A 14,832-nucleotide genomic window follows, 5' to 3' on the forward strand; every position below is an offset into this window, starting at 1 on the left:
TAGTCCACAAAGAGGAAGACAACCTACCATTACTATCAGTTACTCATTAGCTCAAGTAGCAGAGGTCTGTGCAGTGGATCTAAAGGTTCTAACCCTACTGATGACCCATGTGTGCACCATCCATCTTGTCCATTGAATGAGGTGGGGGTCCTGTGGTGATCATGGAACAAAAGACTATATCATGTAGCATATGCTGAAAAAGGATGCTTTAAGCTTGCACAGGGACCCTTAATTCTAGCATTCCCTAATTTCTGAGGGCTTAAATTTGCAACTTTATTAATCTACTTTTAACATGGTTGTTCAGTGGCCCCAATGGATCCAACCCATCATCATTCATTCATCCCATAGTTTGGAGATGTGGAAATCTAGATCCAAGTTTGATGATTCAAGCCTACCTCAATAATGGACAGAGTGCCACATGCAGATCAACTTATACTTTGGGAAGGTCTGGATTTGTACCCAACTCTAGATCCATACTTCATAATTTGGGCCCATCTCTCTGCAGAATTTCTACAGTTTAGCAAAACTACTGTCAGTTGCAAGACATTTAATATTACAGTAATTCTACAATCAGGCATTGTGCAAAATCCTAAGAAATCTAAACAATGGCATATGTATACACGTGAATAATAAGTACACATGGCAATAAATCTGATTTTTATTGAAGTAGCAATCATATGACTATCCATCCAGCCTTTAGAATAACAAAGCTAGCCAGTCTAAAAGGCAATCTAGCTTCACTTACCTATGTCTACACTAACACTTTTGTCAGTATAACTTATGTCACTCTGGGGGTGACAAAACGCCCCTCTGAGCGACATAAGTTACACTGACAGAAGAGCCAGTGTGGACAGTGCTATGTTGGTTCAAATTGCTCCCCTTATCTCTGAACCTATTGACTCAGCAGCATGGCAATATTTTTCAACCAGATTCTCAGCCTCTTCATCTGGTAGCCTGGGCTATCGGACTTTGCCTAATATTGAACAATCCTGTCCTGTAAAGGTTCAAAAAGTTTCCCTTACTTCTAGAATACAATCAACAAGAAAATGTTACCTTTTAAATGGACCAGATGTGTCTCTTGGCTGCAGAACAAGTCTGATCAGAGTCACTGAATACAATTTCCATTCCTTGTGTTTTGGTGCATTTGATATATTTACAGTTACAGAGGTCATCAGTTTCCTCTTTAAGCATTCATTGGCTGGCCTTATCTGCTAATCATGTTTTGGTGGTGTTTTGCATTGTGTGAGCAAGAATTTTGAAAGGACTATCTAATGTGTATCCTCATCTATGAAATCCTGTTGCAGCATGGGATCTTAATTTGGTTTTGTATCCGTTTATGAAATCTCCTTTTGAGCCATTCGTGGAATGCTCTTTGACTTATTTGTCCGTTAAGACTGCATTTATTATTGCTATTATGTCAGGTTGGCAAGTGAGTAAACTGCATGCATTGATGGCAGGGCTGCCATTTACTATTTTTCATAAAGATTTTGTGGTCCTTTGACCTGACCCCAGGTTTTTGCCAAAAATAATGTCTGAATTTCATATCAATCAGCCCATACATTTACTAGTATTCTTTTCTAGGGCACATGCCAATAAAGGGAAATGTACTTCCCATAATTTTAGATGCTAAGAGGGTTCTAGCATGTTACTGAAATAAAATTAAGGATTTTAGAAAGTCTTCAGGGTTGTTTGTTTCCCATGCTAAGCATCACAAGTCACCATGTATCCTCTCAAACCATTTCTAGTTGGGTGAAATAGTGTATCCTCAAGTGTTTCCATTTAGCTGCAATTCCTTTAGCTAAGGGAGTAAAATTGCATTCTATTAGAGCAGTGGTCCCCAAACAGTGGGGCGTGCCCCTCTCGGGGGGGCACAGAGGAATGTTTGGGAGGATACATGACAGGGTGCAGGCCAGGGGTGGGGAGGGAGCGCCACCCAGCCCTGCTCTGCCCCCAGACCAGCTCCAACCCAGCCACAACTCCACTCCACCCCCTGCTCTGCACCAGCCCTGGCCCCCATCACAGCTCCCCTCCACCTCCTGCTCTGCCCATAGATAAGTTGAGTAATCATTCTATTCCTGCTTCATTCCCTCTCTGCCCCAAGGTCAGCTCTGCCTCTAGCCCCAGCTCCTCCCCCATCCCCAGTTCAGCCCCCAGCTCCACCTTCAGCTCAAGCTCCTCTGCCGAGCCAACTGTGCTGTTAAGGAGGGGCCTGACAGGAAAAGTTTGAGCACCACTGTATTAGAGCAATAGCAACAGCCTTTGCTTACTTTAAGCATGTTCCACTTTGGGAATGCTCTAAAGCTGTTTTATGGAAGTCAATGCACACATTTATTAAGCATTTTGTATTGGGTTTGGCATCTAGACTAGATGCGTGGTTTTGCAGAGCTGTACTTCAGTCCTTATTTAATTAGGGCTCTATTTCCTAACTCCTGAGTACTGAGGACTGCTTACCAAACTATCCCATGAGTGTCCTTATGCAGAGCCACTTGAAGAAGGAATGAAGGCTATTTACTTATAACCAGACTTCTTGAAGATGAATCTGCATATTCACATTACCTGCCCCCCTTCCCCTCTTTCTCAAAGTCCTATAGTAGTTTCTCTGGGACTGCAGTGGAAGGAATGGAGGTGGCAGAGGGCACCCCCTTTAAAAGCCTTCCCCACACAACATTTGGGAACACCGAGGGAAGGGACAGGACAGGGCTCACAAGCACCACAACAAGCACTGCCTGGAGACATTCCACCATTATGCTACAGTAGTCAGTGCGATCCAATGTGTGTGATTACGCAGAGCCACTCGAGAACTCCAGTTTAAATAAGTAACCCCCATTTTCCCAAATATCTGAGTCATTGTACATTGGTCTAAAATTTTACACAGCAAATTTCATGTAATAATATTCTAATTTCTGGTTTTAAATTCCCTACGTAGCAATGCTGTTCTTATTGCAGCCAGTAAAGGTAGTGGTAGTCATGCCAATGCTAATGAATCTTCAGTCTCATTTGCAGGCAGCACATAGATTTAGCTTGGCATATGAAACTAGGCAGATTCAGACCATTATGTTTTCTTCGCTGTTAATGCAGTTAATGATTATGTAGCCGAGTCTACGTAAAATTTTACAACTGATCCTCTATTATACTGGCAAAATGAGAGGATAATGTGACCAGCACTCACAAATTTGGCAGTAAAATATTTGGCATTTCCTCCCACTAGTGTTCCATCTGAAAGAACCAGTGTTACCCATTAATGTTCTCTACAAAGGTCTTTCTTAGAGCATAAGCTGGTAGAGTAGCTTGACTTTATTAAAATGAGTTGACAATTGTTGAGTAAGTGTTCTATTCCAGTGACTTGTAGGACAAATTAGTCATTGAGGAAAGGGAAAGCTCATTAGTTGGTATGAAATTAGCAGAATATTGTGGCTTTATACAATTTTTGGTGGGGCCAAGAAAAATGTCATTTCTTTTGTATTGGTCCTTCAATAATTTTCAGTCTGAAATTTACATATATATGTATAAAATATGATTACATAATACAAATATATATTTAAATATATACAAATATTATTGCATGCCCAAAACTTTGTTAAGGGAGAGTAAAGTTGCCCAGTGGCACTTCATGCTTTTCCAGAATGTGGAGAGTGGCTAAAATTACACTTCAGAAAACCAGGAAATATAGAGTTAATATGCCAATGCAACTTTAACTCCTTCCCTCTGGAGTTGGCAATAACCACTGGGAATTATGTGCCTGAGCACTAAGAGTTATCCTTTGAATGAAAGGCATTGCAGAACTTTAACTATAGTGGAGCTGCTGTTTCCTCTATAATGCAATTAAAGTAAAAAGATTAACTTTCCATTTCTTAATTCATATCATATTATTTTATTCCTTCGCCTACCTTTGTTCCTGGTCTATCCTACTCTCCCTGCAAGTTTTTTCCACCCCTATAACTCTCTTGTAACTTTTTAAGCAAGGAAATGGGACAGCTGGTTGAAAATGGAAAACGATTTTCATTTCCCCACAAAACCCTTTTTCTTTTAATCTTTCCCCCATATTTTCCAACATTTTGCCACTGAAATAGAATATTTAGGAGAACGGTAAAAAAGAAGTGAAATGGGGGGAATGGAAAGATGGTAAACCAAAAAACTGAAAACAAAAAAACCATTGGTCAAAGAAGACTAATTATTTCCTCTTCCAGTTTTGTCATGAAAACAGAAAATTTCCTGAAATCTCTGAATTGGGGGAGGGCGGGGGAGAGGGGGGAGATGATTCTTCAACCAAAGAAGTTTTCAAAAACTTTGGCCAGCCCTAGAAATAGCATATTCTTTAATAATATGTTTAGTGCCAAGTTATAATAAGTAAAATACAAACAATTCAGATATATAGTGTTAACTAGAAGTGCTGCAAACAAGGGTATCCTTTTAAACATGTATACATTTTCATATTTCAATATATCACAAAATTTACATGGGCTGTTTTGCCGACCCCTATCATTCAAAGTTCATGAGTCAGGTCCCCCCAAATACCTGAGATTTGTGCACTTAAAATCAGTCAACTTTAAAAATAATAAAATTTGAGATTCATTTTGTTTGCTTTCTGGGTTTCGAGCTTGTAGGTTTCATGTTTTCAAGCTTTTCTCTGCAACCTGAGGGCTAGAAACTTCATTTTTTAAATGTTAAAGCTGAGAGTGTTGCATACATCACATGATTCCAGGAGCTGGGGCTTTAGAAAAATGTAAAATATTGGGATATTTATAAATATATCATGAATCTGCAAATGTTATGCTTTACTTGGAGAAAAACACATGCTTCAGAGCCACATGAGATGAGGACTCTGTTTGCAGACCCTCCCCCTTTTCCACAGAAATGGGGTTCAGCTATAGTGTCCCTGTCCTGTGAACCTTGCAGAATGCACTCTGATGGCCAGTGGTCTGTACTGGGGAAGGAGACAGGAAATGGGCAACCTTGTAGGGATTAGTGGACAGACTGAGGAAAGAGTGGGTGGCCGGGTCATGAAGCTGGGTGGACATATGTCTCCCTGCCCTGCATGCAGCAGAGGTTACCTGTAGTCGTGTTATCTTTCCCTCTGACGGTGGGGATCCTCTTTTAAGAGAAGGTGAGGAGTGGCACATGATCATCCATGACCAGGTAAGCCACAAGGTTTCCAGGTGGATTTCAGGAGAGATTCCACGGAGAGGAGGATTAGGGAGGTGTTTTCTTCCCACTGAGCCCAGCTCCGCAGGTTTTACTGGAGAAAGGGGTGATATGCCTGGAAGCAATTGTGTAAAAATGACCTCAAAGTTGCTCTGTCTTGCACCAGCTAGAACGGTCCCCTAGGAGCCACTCTGCCACCTAGAGCTGGTTGGAATTGCAGTGAATTTTTGCTGAAAATTGGATTCTTAATATTTTTTTTAAAAAACACTCCAAATTTTAGGGTTCTTTACCAGCTCTGTTAGCCCAGGATTGCTGTATCACAACAATCTCCATCTTTACACATCCTGCCCCTGACTTGCCCCCCAAGAGGCCCCTGCACCAGTGGGGCCAGGAATAGGTGTCACAGAGCCAGCTAGATACCACCAGGGTGTCTCTTTATGCAAAGGGACTCCCCAAACATCCTGTTAGGGCAGCTCTCTCACCCCCTTATCCCTTGAGAGCAGAACAAAGAGGATGGAACAAGGGACAGAAATTCTGGTAAAGACTTTCAAAAGTGATTAGTGATATTGGTTGCCCAACTTGAGTCAGCTTAAAGCATTTTGATTTTCAGAAAGTTATGAACACCCACGCTCTGAAAATCAGTCATCCTTAAGGTGTCTTGACTTGGGCACCCAAAAATGGAGGCACTCAAAATTCCTTTAAAAATCTTGGCTGCTCTTTTTATTTAATTATTTTTATTATCATATTATTAATTTGGTTTGCTCATTTATTTATTTCATTTTACTTAACTGAATCTCTTATTATTATTTCCCATTTCCCTTGCAGACTTTCCCAACCCCTCACATTTTTCCAATTTCTATTCATATTTCTTTCCTCGTGGGCTACCTCCTTATCTTTTTAGACACCCTACTTTGTTTTCTTCTGTACACATTGTGTCATTTTTTTCTCTTTTCCATTTTCTTTGCTTTTTATTTCTTCTAACGTCCCCCATTTAATTGATTTTGCTGAGTCTGTGACTTTTTTCTACTCTTCTTTTTCGGTTTCTGTATTTCTCCATTTAAGTTCATTCCTTTTGTTCTTTTCATTTACTTCCTTTCTTTGGTGTCTGGTTTTTTTTCTCTCTCTCTCTTTCTCTCTTTTCCCACTAGTCCTCCCTATCTTCTTCTTCCTTTTTTTCTGCTGGCCAGTATGTGTGTGGCCCTAAAAATGTAACAGGAATAGTTTATTCCCCGTATATTTTCTTTAAACTACTGGGGGGGAGGGTAGGAACCCAAACTTTTATTTTTAAGAACACAAAGTCCAGGATCCATATAACTAGTGATAAGAAAACCTCACAAGCAGAATCTGGCTTTGACTCTCAATGCAGCTGACCATATCATAAGCTTTTGGAACTCCCCCACTTGGGTTACCTTGTGAGATTTTGCTGCTTTTCTGCAATGCAGAGGTGTAACATTTTTCTCTTTTTAAAGATTTTTTTTTAAATGTTAATGCTAATTTGGTTCCAATCTTGGGCTGAAGGTTCAGCTCAGTTTTTATTTTATCCAAACTGGCTCGCTTATCCCTCCTGAAAACCAATTAAAATTATTGTTCATAAAACAAACCTTCTCTAATGAAAATATCATAGAAATGAGATGCTGCTCACTGGTTTTAGGGTCTCTAAGCAGAGAGTTAAATAGGGTGACATGGAGGGTCAGCTGAAAATTAGCTACTTCATGACAGATTTAAAAGACAGATAAATGTATTTTTGATGGCAGCTGATGTGTACCTTGCAGATGAAGAGACCTCAAGTCAGAATGATCAACGATGCGCACTTGCTCCATTGAAAAATCTTAAATGGAATCCAAGAAATAAATTATATTACCTTGGAAAAGATTAAACTGAAGCACTCTGTGGAATAAAAAACTAAGATAAAAGATTAAGTGGTAAACCTAGATTGCCTTTCAATTTTTAGTGCATATGAGCTTAGGCACTGGTTAATGGAAGAACTGCTGCCATGTTCTGGAGGGCAAAGAATTGCAGCAGACATAGGGTCTCTCTTCCATGCAACTTTTTCTTTAATTTTAGTGGTATAAGAACTAAACAGATTGAAATTACTGTCGACCTGACACGGTTGTAACACTGGAGGAATGCAGCAGTGAATCAAGCCCTTGGTGTTTAAGAAAGGAGCAAATTCATACTGAAATGCCTGGATAACAGTTTCTCAAGATAGAAGTAAGAGAAATATTTCTAATGGTGCATTTATGACCTAGTGGAGGTATGCATTCAGGGCCAGCTTTTCAAAGGTATATAGGTGCCTAAAGATGCAGATGGACACTTACTGGGATTTTCATAACCACCTAAGTAGGTTAGGTGCCTGATATAACTTGATTTCAATGGGAATTAGGCACCTAACCTACTTAACTGCTTTTGTAAATCTTACTAGGAACCTATCTACATCTTCAGTCATCTAAATATCTTTGTAAATCTGGCCATGAGTTCTAAATAGGCAAACCAAAGGATGTAAACTTTCTTAATCATAGGAGCCATCCAGGAGGCTTAAGGTGGACAGAGCCCCAATCAAAATGACCAAGATTCTCCCATGTTTGGGCCACTTTGCACAAGCTGCAGGCACAATCCAGTCCTTAAGCCAGAAAAGCTACATAAGGATCACCACAGTGTAGGAGTAGTGTCTGCTGGCACAGAGCCAATGAAATGGCTTTTATGCTACCCACTGCTCCCTGTGGCTAGCTTAAGAGCATAGCTGGGATAAGAGAACCTGTCTGGGGCATTTTCTTCAGCAATCTTGGGCTGCTGTATTGACCCATTGGGGCCACTGAAAGCTAGCATAATTTAGAGCAGCCTTAAGTCCTGCCTGGACTGTCTGCCAGGTGAGAAAAAAACAGGACAAAGCAGGAGGTGGCTCAAATTCCCCAGCTCTACACTAGCTAAGGAAAGGAGTATTCCCTTGGGAGCTGTTTGCATCTATTGATGGCCTCTTTGTACCATAGAGCATCAGACAGGAAAACAGAGAACTGGCCCCCAGTTTCTGTGAACACTTACACATGTGACATTGACATTCACTACCTGTGAAAATTTGTGCCAGTGAAACTAGATCACTGAAACATCTGCAGGAAGTGAACACAAAGGGGGGGGTGAGCAGGGCCCAGTAGAAATCTGAATGACTATGGACACTTTTTTGCATTATACTCTCAGGTCTGTATTGTGATCTCAAAACTATTTTTTGGGTTTTTTTTAACTGAATGCAGATAGTTTTCTAGAATCAATGTAATGACTGAGCCATATACGTCTGAGTGTTTTCTCTAAGTTTATTTTAATTTTTTTCCATTTAATCCAACTGGCTGTAATGGATTTTTTCCCCCTCAATGACTATACTTTTACTTCTCCAATTTCACTGATGTCTCCCAGGGCCTCACTATGCTCTATGTCAGGTTGCAATTTCCCCAATGAGATTTTGATGTAATAAAATGTAAGGGCACTAGTTCACATGCCCAATCAGGATATGGATTTTTAGAGGAAGTGGTGGTAAAACAAGTTTAAACATGAAACAGATGAATAATCAAAAGTCCCATCATCAATGTATGCAATTAGCTGCATATGGCCTGATTGTAAAGATCAATACCCAGGAAGAGAGGAGATTTTAAGTCTCAGCAGTTAACTCCATGCCAGAGGATGAGACTGAACCCAAACTGACATGCTTAGAATTCTTATTTCCATGAGAGGGCTGGCATTCCAATGCTTTTCACATGCATTTTGCAGGGATATGGGGGTGCAAGCTCGGTGTTAATCCAAAAAGGAGTCATTCTGGATAGTCTTTGGCAGTTGGTGAGTTTTTTAAAAGGCAAATCTGAAGATGTAATAAATTATACATTCCTTCCTCCTTCTGTGTGATCAGTGCTGAGTACATTGCTTTGTCATACAACTGCCTCCGAGGCTAATCCTCCACACTTGCAAAATCTTCTTATTCTGACTGCCAGAGCACAGCTGAAGCCAGGATTTAAGACCCTAAAAATAGGAGCAGGATTATTCAGACTGCAGACTGCTGAAGTAGTTTTAAGGCTTTCTGGGGGGGAGGGGAGTTGCCATTTTAAAAACAGATTGTTGACTCAAAAAATTAGATTTAAGGAGTATTTTAATTAATCAGTTCATAGACTCCTTGATTTTCTTACACAAATAGAAGAATCATGCTAGATTAATATGTACCTTCCTCTCCCCCCCACCAAAAAAAATCCAATAAAACCATTTATTTAAACTCTTTTCTTCATACATTAAAAACACCTCTCAGAACCTGGGAGCCTTAGATCACTGATGTCAGCCTTTACTTGCTCTCAGCTTTGCCTAAAATAAGGGGAAAGGGGTCTACAAACACCCCATTACTGAGGTTTTATTTGACTTTTCAGCATCTTTTGCAGTGCGGTTGGGAGTATGGGTATTCTGGTGCTCTCTGTAGGGACCCCACAGCCATAATACATAGCACTTTAGTGGTAGCCTTACTGGGAAGCCCTGCCGAGGGAACAGTGTTGTGAGGATTTTTAAATTTAATCCTAACAAGGATTTTTGGAGTCAGTTCATGGAGTCACTCCCAGATGAGAGGTAATTAGGCACAGCTGAGCCTACTTATCCTTAAAACCTTAAATAGAGGCTAGGGTAGCTATAAAGGAAACAGTAGGTTTGCTGGTTAGAAACCAGGGTTAGAGATAGCTGTGGGAAGCAAAAAGCTATTTGTTTTATTGGTGTATGTTTACAAGATGGTTTTGTTTGGGGGAGCTTAAGAGGCATGATGTGTGCATGGCCAAAGACTAGGATGGAAGCTCTGTTGTTTTTAAAAATAAATCTGAAAGAGGGATCATTGCTTGACCTGGGATCAGATTCTTTTCAACTGGATGGACCCTGGCCTAGCCACATTCAGCAGTTGTTCACTTCTCTACTTTCCTCCCCCCGCATTTGGATGTTCAATCCTTATGCTGTGTTCATGCAATTTGATCCCTACCATAATTGACAGAGCAATTGGGGAGTTGTCAGTTATTCTGCAAAATGTTTGAAAATATGAGCAGTACTACTGACAGCCTTGCTGGAATTTGTGGCTGGGAGTCTAATAAACATAGAGACAAAAATAGCCCCACACTCCTAAAGGTGGCCAGTCCAGGTCAGGGTTGATATAGGGAATCTGCATGTAGCTGGAGATAGTAGACAAACACAGGTTTCTATAGAAATGTTAGTTTCATGAAAATTACTCTTAATAACTTGAGACAAGGTGGAGCCAACATGGCTACAACACCACATCTAAAAATCTATTGAATATAATATAGAATGAGGCTTTCTAGAACTTTTTTTTTTAAAAAACCTATTCAGCAGAGATATAGTTATGTTTTAAAGAGGGTTTATTTAAAAAAAACTGTATTCATTTCTTTAGCTTTAAATAGGAAAAAAGCTTTTATGGTAAGCTCTAGGGACCCTGACAATTAGCATTATAACACAATAATGACATGACACTTGAATTATAAAAAGAGCTCATATAGATCACACTCAATCAACCAGTAACATTAAACAATTTTATAAACCGGAGCTCCTGAACTAAGCCAATATGGAAAAGCATCTTTCCTTCTCTTGTAAGAGCATACCCTCCATGTTCCCCCAAACCCTGTGAAACAAATGAAAGTAGGTTTATAATTTTCTATTTAATTCCATAAGATTTTATCTGCAAGAGTAAATTCACATTGTACTGGGTTTTGGTTCGTTCCCAAAAGTGTGCTTATAGGTTTCTAAGTTTCTTTCTTCAGATACCTTAAACATCTTACAAGGTCTCCTACCGTCTTCACCAACATGGATTATGTTACTTGGTCTCCTTGCTGAATCCTTGAGAATACTAGTTATGGAGTCTTCTGAGATTCCAGGAAGGTACTGGCTAGTCCCTACTTTGCAGCCATTCTCATTTCATTTATAAAAAAGTGATCATACCATATCATTCTCACTCACTCCCCATCAGAGTGTAAATTCTTCAGAAACTCGTTGATTATTTGGCATTGATGACTTATGGCTATAGCTAATGAGAAATAATCATACTGCCAGTTTCACATTGGATGGTTTAGAGCCCACAACCAATTAATACAACGAAACTTTCACTCTTAAAATTATCGTCCACAATATGACTGCAAATCTCTGCTGCCTGTCCCTCCCATCTTGCATTCCAGGAATGTGATAATTCTGTGATGATTTCCCTATTGAATCTCCTGAGGCTGTCCCAGATTTCGAATACCATTCCCTAGACTTTTCCCATCTGTCTATAGTAGACTCCTGGTTCAAATAGTGATTTTCGCTCTTGTTTCTTATGATTCACTAACCAGTTTGGGAGTTACAGGTGTGAAATATCTGTTTATTTTTGTTTTTTAAATCTTGGTAGCTAATCTTCAATCTGATAAATATACTAAATATGTCAACACAATAAATACTACTTAAAAAAACACTGTGCAGCAGGATCTCCAATAATTCCTAAATGCTTTTTCAAACTATGGTCCTGATCCTGCAATTGGATCCGTTCCAGTGGTGCCTTGCACCTGGGCAGATCTGATTGCTGACTCCTGGCCTATATTCAGGGAAGTATCACATGAGGGAGGAGGCAGTAGCAGCCTCCTTTTATAATGTCTAGCCCAGTGGTTAGGGAACTCACAATTCAATTCCCCCCTCTGAAGAGAAGAAGGGATATAGAAAGGGAATGCCCATCTCTCAGGTGACTGCCCTAGCTACTGAATTACAGGATATTTTGATGTGGTATCTCAAATTCTCCTGCTGAAGCCGTTCCACTTCATAGGAAATTAAATTTCCATTAGGCCAAAGAGAAGGAGGATCACTCTACAGTCCAGTGGTTATGGAGTCTTCCTCTTCAAATTCTTTCCCCTCATCAGGCAGAGAAGGGAACTGACTCAGGGTTGCTACATCCTGAGTAAGTGTTCTAAACACTGGGCTGAAGGTGATAAGAAAGGCTTCTTCTTCCTTCTACCTGGCCATTTTGTGCTGTTTTTCAGATTTGTATAGCAGTGGTATATTTTCTGTTGTATTTTTCCATCCTGTTCCTAATATTCTGTTAGCCTTTTTGACCATTGCTGTGCATTGAGCTGAAGCTTGAGAACTATCCATGATCCAAGATCTTTCTTGAGTGGTAACAGCTAATTTTAGAACCCATCATTATGTATGAGTATAGATGAGTAGTTGGCGTTATCTTCTCCAGTGTGCATTACTTGAAGTGCAATGTTTAATTTCATCTGCTATTTTGTCACCCAAATATCCTTTTGGTAACTCTTTGCAGTCATCTTTGGACTATCTTGAGTAATTTTGTATCCTCTGCAAACTTTGCCACTTCACTATTCACTCCCTTTTCCAGATCATTAATGATTATGTTGAACAGCACAGGTCTCAGCATAGATCCTTGTGAGAAATTTGGGGTTGGCCCCCAGTGGTTACACCTCTGTTGTGAAAAACTGATCACCAATTCCTACCCTTTGTTTCCTATCTTTTAACTAGTTACAGATGGATGAGGACCTTCCCTGTTATCCTATGACGGCTTAGTTTGCTTAAGGCTTTGGTGAGGGACATTGTCAAAGGCTTGATGAAAATTCAAGTACACTACAGTGACTGGATCACCCTTGTCCGCATGCTTGTTGACATCCTCAAAAAATGTTAATAGATTCGTGGGGCATGACTTCCCTTAACAAAATCCATGTTGATTCTTCCCCAACAAATCATGTTTATCTGTGTGTCTAACCATTCTGGTTTTTTTTACAATAGTTTCTACCAATTTGTCCAGTACTGAATTTAGGCTTACTGGCCTGTAACTGTCAGGATTGCTTCAGGAGCGCTTTTTAAAAATCTGTTTTACATTAGCTACCCTCCAGGCATCTGGTACAGAGGCTGATTACAGCAATAGTTTACACACGACAGTTAGTAGTTCTCCAGCTTCATATTTGAGTTCCTTCAGAACTCTTGGGTGAATCCCGTCTGGTCCTGGTGACTTATCGCTGTTTAATCTATTTGTTCCAAAACCACCACTTATTGACACCTCAATCTGCAACAGTTCCTAGATATGTCAGCTAAAAAGAATAGTTCAAGTGTGAGAGTCTCCCTCACATCCTCAGCCGTGAAGACTGATGCAAAGAATTTATTAAGCTTCTCTGCCTTGTCTTCCTGGAGTGCTCTTTTCACATCTTGATCGAGTAGCCTCACTGCCTGTTTAGCAGGCTTCCTGCTTCTGATGTGCTTTAAAAAATTTACTGTTAGTTTTTCTCTTTCTAGTTGCTCTTCAAATGCTTTCTTAGCCCTGGTCTACACTAAGAGTTTAGGTCGAATTTAGCAGCATTAGATCAATTTAACCCTGCACCCATCCACATGACAGAGCCATTTTTGTCGACTTAAAGGGCTCTTAAAATCAATTTCTGTACTCCTCCCCGACAAGGGGATTAGCACTGAAATTGACATCGCCTGGTCGAATTTGGGGTAGTGTGGATGCAATTGGACGGTATTGGCCCCCAGGAGCTATCCCAGAGTGCTCCATTGTGACCACTCTGGACAGCACTTTCAACTCAGATGCACAAGCCAGGTACACAGGAAAAGCACCGGGAACTTTTGAATTTCATTTCCTGTTTGGCCAGCGTGGCGAGCTCATCAGCACAGGTGACCATGCAGTCCCAGAATCGCAAAAGAGCTCCAGCATGGACCGAACGGGAGGTACTGGATCTGATCGCTGTATGGGGAGACAAATCCGTGCTATCAGATGAGGATTTTGGGGACGAGGAAGATGAGGAGGATTGTTCTCTAAAATGTGTGTCTTTAAATACTACTCTCCCTTTTTTTTCCACCCGCAGCTGCAAATGTTTCAATGCTCCCCCTATCATCTCCGTCCCAGAGGCTAGCGCAGATAAGAAGGCGAAAAAATTGCACTCACGATGAAATGTTCTCTGAGCTCATGCAGTCCTCCCACACTGAAAGAGCTCAGCAGAATGCATGGAGGCAAACAATGCCAGAGTCCAGGAAAGCCGAAAATGAACACGAGGACAGGAGGGATGAGCGAGATGAGAAGTGGCGGGAGTGCGATGAGAGGAAGCAGGATGCAATGCTGAGCTTACTGGGGGATCAAACTGACATGCTCCGGTGACTGGTGGAGCTGCAGGAAAGGCAGCAGGAGCACAGACCGCCGCTGCAGCTCCTGTGTAACCACCCGCCCTCCTCCCCAAGTTCCATAGCCTCCTCACCCAGACGCCCAAGAACGTGGGAGAGGGGGGCCCTCCAGGCACCCAACCACTCCACCCTAGAGGACTGCCCAAGCAACAGAAGGCTGGCATTCAATAAGTTTTGAAGTGCAATGTGGCCTTGTCCTTTCCTCCTCCTCTCATCCACTACCCCACCCGGTGCTTCCCTTTTCCCCCACCCCTCGTGGGCTACCTTGGCAGTTATCCCCCTATTTGTGTGATGAATTAATAAAGAATGCATTATTTTGAAATGATCACCGCTTGCAGCGGCAATGAAGTCATTGTTGAAGAGGGGAGGGCAGTTGGTTTACAGGGAAGTAGAGTGAACCAATGGGGTGGGTTTTCATCCAGGAGAAACAAACAGAAGTGTCACACTGTAGCCTGGCCAGTCATGAAACTGGTTTTCAAAGCTTCTCAGATGCACAGCACACCCTGCTGTGCTCTTCTAACAGCC

The 14,832-nt window shown here is 41.0% G+C and overlaps 1 long non-coding RNA gene across 1 annotated transcript in view; it reads left to right on the top strand.

Annotated features, from left to right (window-relative positions):
- Positions 1 to 14,571, top strand: part of LOC141986558 (uncharacterized) — a 34,940-nt gene extending 20,369 nt beyond the window's left edge. Inside the window, exon 4 of the long non-coding RNA XR_012639315.1 lies at positions 13,995 to 14,571. This is a non-coding gene — a long non-coding RNA (uncharacterized LOC141986558). The remainder of the gene's footprint in view (positions 1 to 13,994) is intronic.
- The last annotated feature ends 261 nt before the right edge of the window (positions 14,572 to 14,832 follow it).

This window comes from Natator depressus, chromosome 1 (genome assembly GCF_965152275.1).
Source record: "Natator depressus isolate rNatDep1 chromosome 1, rNatDep2.hap1, whole genome shotgun sequence".
Classification (NCBI taxonomy): Eukaryota; Metazoa; Chordata; order Testudines; family Cheloniidae; genus Natator; species Natator depressus.